The sequence below is a fragment of the Eptatretus burgeri genome, chromosome 4 (assembly GCF_056783735.1).
Source record: "Eptatretus burgeri isolate ZD-2024b chromosome 4, Ebu_testis_v1, whole genome shotgun sequence".
Taxonomy (NCBI): domain Eukaryota; kingdom Metazoa; phylum Chordata; class Myxini; order Myxiniformes; family Myxinidae; genus Eptatretus; species Eptatretus burgeri.
Genome location: NC_140964.1, coordinates 33,064,860 through 33,073,247, shown reverse-complemented (window position 1 = coordinate 33,073,247; position 8,388 = coordinate 33,064,860). Strand labels below are relative to the sequence as shown.

Sequence of the window (8,388 nt, the reverse complement as noted above, 5' to 3'; positions counted from 1 at the left end):
CCAGTATCCTACTGTTTTTACAATCTCTAATCTCTACTCATCCAGAATCCTCAACATTAATTCCTTCCTTAATGTCACCCCTTTCTCTTGATGCAATGCTGTCCTTTACCCAGATTGCTTCTCCTCCTATTCTTGTCCTCATATTCTCCTATTAATCACACCGATACACCTTGGAGCCTTCTAATCCTGTCCTCCAGTTACTATCCTCCTTAAACCGTGTCTCACTCGCTGCAACCGCATCGTATTCCTCGCTATCCACTTTGGCTTCAAGCTCTTCTATTTTATTATTTAAACTTCTGGCATTGGTATAGAAATGTTTACTTTTTCCCTTCCTGAAATTTTATTTTCTTGCCTGGCCTTACTCATCACAATTACATCATCCATCCACTCCTTCCTCAATACCTTCACCCTCCACTGACCTAAAAAGCCTGGATTTCTTCCTCAATTCCCACTGCAAACCTTGCTGCCCCTTTCCAGTTTAATAATAATAATAATATAGCATTTTCTTCTTTGGATCTTGTGTTGATAAATTAGTGTGGTGTTGATATCATGCAGGCAGGATGGACTTAAATGGCCTCCACCTATGTCTGATTTCCTTGTATAAGGTGTATCGCTGTTTTATGAATTCCACGCAAAAGTACCTGTCTCCAGTGACAGGAAAAGCAAGCAATTTAATATTGGTTTTTTTCACCAAATGAAAAAAAACCCATCATACCCAGGTGCACACCTTTGTGGTCCCCTTCGTATGCATACAAAATTTGAAATTTCTGGCTGTCGTCGTCGTCATGGAGCTAGGTGCTGACACATCTACACACAGACTATTTTATTTGTAAACATAGCAAAACCTTCAACTGTGGTGATCATAATTGATGTGGATTATGCTGAGAGAAATGAGAATGCTGGAGCACCTGATATTGTTGCGAATCTGGAAGCTTACTGCACTCAACATTCAGAGTCCCTATAGATCAGTTATATCGGTAAGTATGCATTTCTAGTTAGGGTCCCGTCCCTAGTCTAATGGGAATTAAATGTTCGTGTGCTGCAGAGTTATTTTGATAGTTAGGAATTTTACATCAACGACAACAACGCCCAACTTCGCTCTCACAACAGCAACACTCCGCTCGCGGCATTCTATGCGAGCTCGCCAGCAAGCGCGCATGTGGGCAGAGTCTAACATAGGCATGGGGTCCCTCTTTAGCCAATCGGCAAGGAGCGGGCGTCTCACCCCCCCCCCACCGTTTTCGACTCAACACGATCGCCATTACGCACGTGGCCAGAGGTGAGGTGGGCGGAGCCACAACCGCTCCCGATCGGGACTCCGCCCAGAAGGGTGGGGGTTGCCCCATCTACCGCGGGCCTGTCCAATAGAGGACGGCCAGGGAATCGCGCGATGGGTCGGACCAATCAGGAGGCAATTGGTTGGGAGAAGAAGCCCTCCATCTGAAAAAAAGAAGTGTGGTGGTGGTCGGGACGAGGGAAAGGAGGAGAATTGTGCCCCATCTGCTCTCATCTCACTGGAGCTGATCTCGTCTCATCTCGCTGGCACTTTTTCTGGCATCGTCCTGTCGCCGGCGTCTGCTCTCGTCTCGCCGCCGACGCTGGGCTGGTCTGGTCTCATCAAGAGTGCTGGTATGGTCTCATCTCGACGTGGCTGGTTTCATCCTGGTTCGCTCGTCTCGGCCAAACCGCACGAGGTGGGAAGGTCCATTTCGTTTTGGGTATTTGTGTGTGCGTGTGTGTGTCCTGTGGGCCCGTCTTTAAGTAGCAACTGGTTAAGTGCTTTGCTGTTCATTATTCGCATTCCTTATAGTCGGTTTTACTCTGCCCCTTATGTGTCCCTTCCCCCTATGGTAAATAAATATTCCTTTTGTTGAATGTTTCAGCTCGTCTTTGTCCTTTCCTTCATTGGCTTAGCACGGTGCATGTTGGGGAATTAAAAAGGCCGTTGTTGCCGTAGTTGTGTACATTTGGACCGACGGGACCTCGGTAACCATCCGCTCGGGTTACACACGGGTCGAGCACGGTTATGGCTCGTCCCGTTCGAGCTCCTTCGAGGGTGTGAATACTCGGTAGTTGGCCATGTGGGCCTCTAGGTATTTTGAAGTTTGGCAAATAACCCTGTGCCCAAGCGGTTTATTTATTGACGATTCACGGTCCTGTAAGGGACCCGTACCTTCAGAGTTATCCGAGGGTGACGATCTGAATTCCGGGTGTTCGGTGGAGCCGACTCTACTGCTCCATCTAGCGGTCGTGCTCGCAGCCGATACCCGGCCCACAACAATATGTCTGTACACTAAAACAAGAAGCTTCAGTAAGAACAGAGTATGGTGAGACAGAATGGTTTGGAATTGGAAAAGGGGTCAGACAGGGGTGCATTCTCTCCCCTTACATGTTAAATATGTATAATGAGTACATCATGACAAAATCAAACTTGTATGACATAGAGGCTGGAGGCAGGATTAGAGGACGGCAAAAAAATAGAGGACTTGATGAAACTGCTCCAGACAGTGAAAAATGAAAGTGAAAAGGCTAGTCTTTATTTAAACCTAAAAAGACTAAAGGCCCGGTCACACCTTGACATTTTAGCCAGCGATGGCAACGTATTAAAATGTATGTAAAACGCTGGCTGACGTTGAACTTTTGATTTTTTTTTTTTAAGATTCGGACGTATTCATAACGAGTTGGTCGTATGCATAACATATTAGTAATGGACACAGAACGTTTCGTTGTGTTATAGATAACTTATACCAACGAATGCTGAACCTGTTATCGGCCTACACAACCGATGCCCAACGATAGTCTAACTCAGGCATAGCGCGCTGCACGCATCGCCGACGATGTCGTGACGTAGCCTATTAAAAGGCTGATGCACAACGATTCGAATCATAACTGCCGTAGAAATGGAAGTGTCAACATCGCGGTCACACCTTGGCGATCTTGCCAGCGTATGCCGACCTAAGAAAAATGTGTCTAAAACGTTGGGGCACGTCAAATACGGTATGAGTAAGTTTGGTATACGTGAGTAGAATGCTAAAGTACGCTATCATACGTCGTAGTAAGTAGAGTACGTCAAGAAATTTTAAACATGTTCAAAATTTTACGATGTACTCGGCGTATGACACACGTTCCGCATGCGATGGGGATAAGTTTTACACCCGATATGTGGACGCTTACACACGTCCACAAAGGCTATTTATAAGCTACTCATAAGTCGAAACACGTCGCGGTAATGTCTTTTTTACGTGAAACTTATTTCTAACTTATGTTTGACATGCTTTGAACCAATTCTTTACGTAGTCCCAACACACATCGACGTATGTAGACGTATTCCAATGACGTCTTCCGGTCGACAAAAAAAAAAAATGAACGTGTTTCTAGGTTACAACTGCCATATAAAGACGTGTTCCCAGCGGTTTTGGGAATTGGTATATAAAAATGCTGCTCATAAAAGGGGAACCCAACAGTGTTTTCGAGTCCTGTTTGAGTCGATGTCCATGTCAGCAGTAACAGTATCAGTAACAGTATCAGTATTAGTATTAGTATCAGTATTAGTATTAGTATTAGTAGTAGTTTGTTCATGTTGGCAGTAGTAGGTGAGTGTGAGGGGGAGGGTGTGGGTTATGATGGATCCTCCTTGCGTCCGCGTGTCCACGGGTAGGTTCATAGGCTGCCACTCAACGATTTAAATGGCTGCATCTCCACTATTGAAAGTAGACGCTTGCGCTCAACAATTGGATTTTTTTTACACTCAACGACTTTTAAACGGTACCACTCAGCTATTTTCATTGTTTACAATGAACGATTTAAATTGCTGTCACTCGCCTTTGTTTTTTTGACGCTGGGGTTTGGAAATTTGAAGCGTTTCTTCTGAACGTGTTAAAACGCTCAAACTCGACTATTTTAAATAGACGCTGCCGATGGACAATTGGAATCATAGCCAAGCTAGACATCGAAGTGTGAACATCCTCGTCATGCCGAAGAAAAGTTTGAAGAATGCTGCAAATAAGTGTCCTGGCCGTGGCCGTGGACGCTGACGCAAGGACGATCCATTATACCGACGTCTTTCAGCCTATGAGTAACTTAAAAGTAACGTCTGTCGATGTGTGGCAACGATCGCGTAACGTGCCAACAACATGTTAATCATAGGTTAGAAATAAGTTTCGGGTACGCTAAACATTACCTCGGCGTGTCTCAACTTATGATTAACTTACAAGTAGCATGTGTTGACGTCTGTCAACGATCGCAGACCGTGCATACAACTTGTGGCCAGCGTAGCGGAACGTGTGAGTCATACGCCGGCATACGTCGTGAAATTTCAAGCATGAAAAAATTTGAGGACAACCGAAAAGTACAACGTTTAAAGCCAGCGTACAACGACGTATGGCAGTGTTTTTCAGCGTGCTCTCAATGTTATCAAAACTTACCCATAACGTATTCAACGTGTGCCAGCGTTTTAGAAAAAAAATTCAAAAATCGGCATACGTTGGCTAAAACGTCAAGGTGTGACCGGGCCTTAAAACTTTGTAAACTTAGAAAATCGACATGTTCAGATTTTCGACGAAATCGTGGAAATCGTTGAAAGTTTCATCTTCCTGGGTTCCAAGATTGAAGTGAGTGGAGAATTGGGAGCAGAAATAGACAGTTGGTGCTGGAAGGAACAGCAATGTCAGGATTGAAATATATCTGGAGGGACAAAGATGCGACAACATAACGCAAGGAGGCAGGTGAATGCTCTGGTTTTTCCAGTTGCAATGTATGGATGCAAGTCGTGGACAATGAAAAATAAAAAGGAAGAAGATTGACAGTTTTTTTTTGTTTTTTTTTAAGGGAGCCTGGTGTTGGCTTCGTGGTTCGGGTGGCGGCTTGGGATCCCAGGGTCCTGAGTTCAAGTCCCGTTGGCTGCTGAAGTAACACCAGGGGGTTGACTCAGCCTGTCATCCTTCCGAGGTCGGCGAAATGAGTACCAGTGTACTGGTCCCGGTGTATGCCCCGGTTAGAATAGGTGTACCATATCCCTGTGTGTTGTAAGAGGCGACCAGGGTTGACGTCAGGAAGGGCATCCGGCCATAAAACATTGCCTCAAGAAAAAGCCAAACCCCTGCACAGCAGGGAAAAATGGCTCTAAAAACGGTCATTTTATTTTTTTTATTGACAGTTTTTTAAATGTGGAGTTGGAGACTAATGTTAAAGATTCCACGGGCTACAAGAAGGACAAATCCATCAGTGCTTGAAGAAATGAGATCACCATGTACATTCGAAGCAGGGGAAGAGGCCGGGAAGGGGTTGGTTGGGAGGAGGCAGGGGAAGGGGTAGGCATCCAGAGAGAATGGGGTGTGGTGGCACACTGCCAGATTAAGCCTCAGCTGGTCCGAAGGCACATTTTGAAATTTTAGAGAATGGCCTGAAAATTTTAAATTAGATCTCAGGCTCATGGAAATGGACCCCAGACAAAAGATGAACTGATTCAAGAACAAAATATTTAATACAAAAAAGACAAATATTTAATGTGAAAAGAAAATAGTTTATTTAATCCCTCTATACAATTTGCAGTGTATGAATATAAGCGTGACAAAACACGTACAGATTTGGCACTTTGCTTTACAGTTTACTAGACCTTAGATTGCAACCTTGCGTGCTTTTACAACTGCAAACTCTTCAATTACGGAACTGAAGTCCAGTTCTCGGAACAAATCACTTTCAATGCACAAAAGGGCCAATGCACCAGTATATGAGTTTATCATAGCCGATAATGCGATATATTACTCGACCAATAAGAATTGTATGTAAAAAAAAAAAAAAGTTGCCTACATTTTTGTGGCCCGAATTTTTTCGCTGGCCCTAAGGCACATGACTTGTCTGCCTAATGGTTGATCCAGCACTGGTGGCTTGAGGGGGGGGAGGCGAAGCGGTGCGGTGGGATTCCGGAGGGAGGAGGCTGGGCGGGATGAAGGAGGGGAGGGGGTGGGAGGATGGACCTGCCATTGCCTGGTAACACCAGGTATCTTTTCTCATAGAAAATTAAAATTGGTGTTGATAAGGAAAGTGCATTCAATGCTTAAGTGCTCAATAGCTCTGCAGGGGTAGCACCTTTCTCCAAGCAAAGTGGAAATAGAGCCTCTTCTTGAACACTTGTCCCAGGAACAATTCCACTGTTCAAGACTGTCCCACAATCTGCATGTGGTGAGCCTGCTATGCTGAGTGGGGCAGATGTAGGAGAAGAAAGCCGATTTTAAAACGGGGCCAGTCAATGCCCTTTGTCTTGGTCAATATGCGGCTATGAGATTGAACTCCAAATTCAAATCCCTATTCCTGCAGGTTGGGGGTTATCGCCATAGCTGACTATCCGGATGTAAAACACTCAGGCTAAAACCATGAGCATTAATTATTCAAAAGAAATTGTGAACGGTATGAAATGCACCATTTCCATCGGGGAGGCGCCTTGCCCAGCGTCGTTGGTGTGTCGGAGCAGGCACCACCAGTTTGACATCTAGTGACTGCAAGCAGGGCTGGTGTGGGTGAGCAGACATCATCTTGTCAATTGACAACCATTCAAGTGGCTCGGTGGATGGGTAAGGGGAGGTTCAGATTTGGTTAATGGAATGTTGGTAGTTCGAAGAAATGGTGTCAAGATTATAGATGTTCTAATCAGAAGAATAGTGCAGGTGGGGGAGGGGGGAGGCTGTGTGTGCTTGTTTTGTTTGTGTGAGACCAAATGCACATGAATGAGTGTAAGGGATCTCGGTTAGGGATTTAAGTTTGTCTGTGATAGAGACTGCAATCGAGGGCAGGCAATGCTCTGATGCAATGCAGTTGCAAAGGGAGAATGTGACATCATTACAACCAAGCACACTTAGACAGAGATTGCACAATTTATCCAACCTCGCCGGTTCAGTTCATGGATAATAAACAAAGAAACCGTGGAATATCAATAATTTGATAACATTATGAACGAAACCGATTTAAACCCTGTTTCCATTTCAAATCCCATCGAACCATGTCTTTGTTCATTATCTACTCATGTCCTTATTCATATTAAAGTATGGTGATGACTATTAATGTCTCCTAGTCCCGGCCGAGTCATAGCAAAGACTTCAAAAATGGTATGTGCTGTTTTCTTGCTACGTTCAGCATTTAAAAAGATAGAGTACCGACCAACGATGGGAAGGCAATGGCAAACCTTCCAGGATAACGCTTGCCAAGAAACTGCGTCGGCAGCACCAACACTCTGCAAAGAGTACGTCACATCAAATAAACTAATGGCTGTCTTGCATGGAATAGGTGTAAAAGCTCCTCCATGAGTCTTTGGTCAATGTTTAAAAGGTTAAAGTAACAGATTCGAGGCTTGTATAATCGATGTTTTAACTGCTTTTGCAACTGAGATTTTCTGATGGAATTGCAATGCAAATTTATGTAAGGAATTCTTGAGGATCAGCCAGCTCCCAGGAAAGCTGAAAGGGCGAATTATTTCTTACAAAAGGGATACGGGCAGAGAAAAAGGGGGTGTAGAATAAAAGGATCAGCAAATGGAGGAAGGGGAGCTCAGGAATGTGAATTGGTAAATTGCCCCGAGATAGGTGTGTTATCCTTTGCAATGTGGAGGCTGAAGCAGAGCAACAGGTATAAAAGGACAGAAGAATGTGAGTGCCTGTGACAGAAAGAGTGAGCATTTCTGCTTTTCACATCCTCTACACCACTATCTGCGCTATTCCAGGACAACGAAACGGTATTTATTCATTTACTTTTTCGATATTCATGTCATACCCTTTCCCTGGTGTAAAACTAACTGTTCCTATGAGCTTAATGTACATCTTTTCTAGTCGTTTACTTAATAAGCTATGGTTTAAATTGTGGTTATAGTTTAGTCTATAAATATTTGTTTAAACCACTCGGTTAACTGTTCATTATATCTATATTTCGTGATTTTTTTTTTGAAGGAATTGGAGGGAAAGGTGAAGAGATGTTTTTAAACTTTTCCTTTGAATACTATCACAGGTATATCATATTCGTAATGCTCGACAATTCAACCGATGTTGTTATGAAAGTATGATAAATGACGGAAGGAAAGTGAACGGAGAAAACCAGTAAAGATGGGCAGGATTCAATGGATTAAATAACTAAATAATTAATAATAATAGGAGAGAGGAGGTCGGAAAAACTCGAGAGAGAAATAAATGAAAGAGCTTGAGCAAGTGGCAGATATTCCGAAGATATTATACAAATTATATACTTACATATCCTTATCAGTTATCATTTTTATATTTACTTCATATTTCTGATTATATGTATAATATAATTTATACATATAATATAATATAATGTATGTAAATATATAATATATAATCTTATGTATATTATATATATATATATATATATATATATATATATATA

The 8,388-nt window shown here is 43.1% G+C and overlaps 1 protein-coding gene across 2 annotated transcripts in view; it reads left to right on the top strand.

Moving 5' to 3' along the window:
• Nucleotides 1–6,441: 6,441 nt before the first annotated feature.
• The window catches only part of LOC147027761 (uncharacterized), a 29,469-nt gene continuing 27,522 nt past the window's right edge, over nt 6,442–8,388 (top strand). The window contains exon 1 of one of the 2 annotated variants that reach the window (XM_085877343.1): nt 6,442–6,569. The gene's annotated coding sequence lies outside the window, so the exon portion shown is untranslated. Of the gene's footprint in view, nt 6,570–7,523; nt 7,724–8,388 lie in introns of those variants that run through there. The other variant, XM_085877341.1, reaches the window with a different exon arrangement.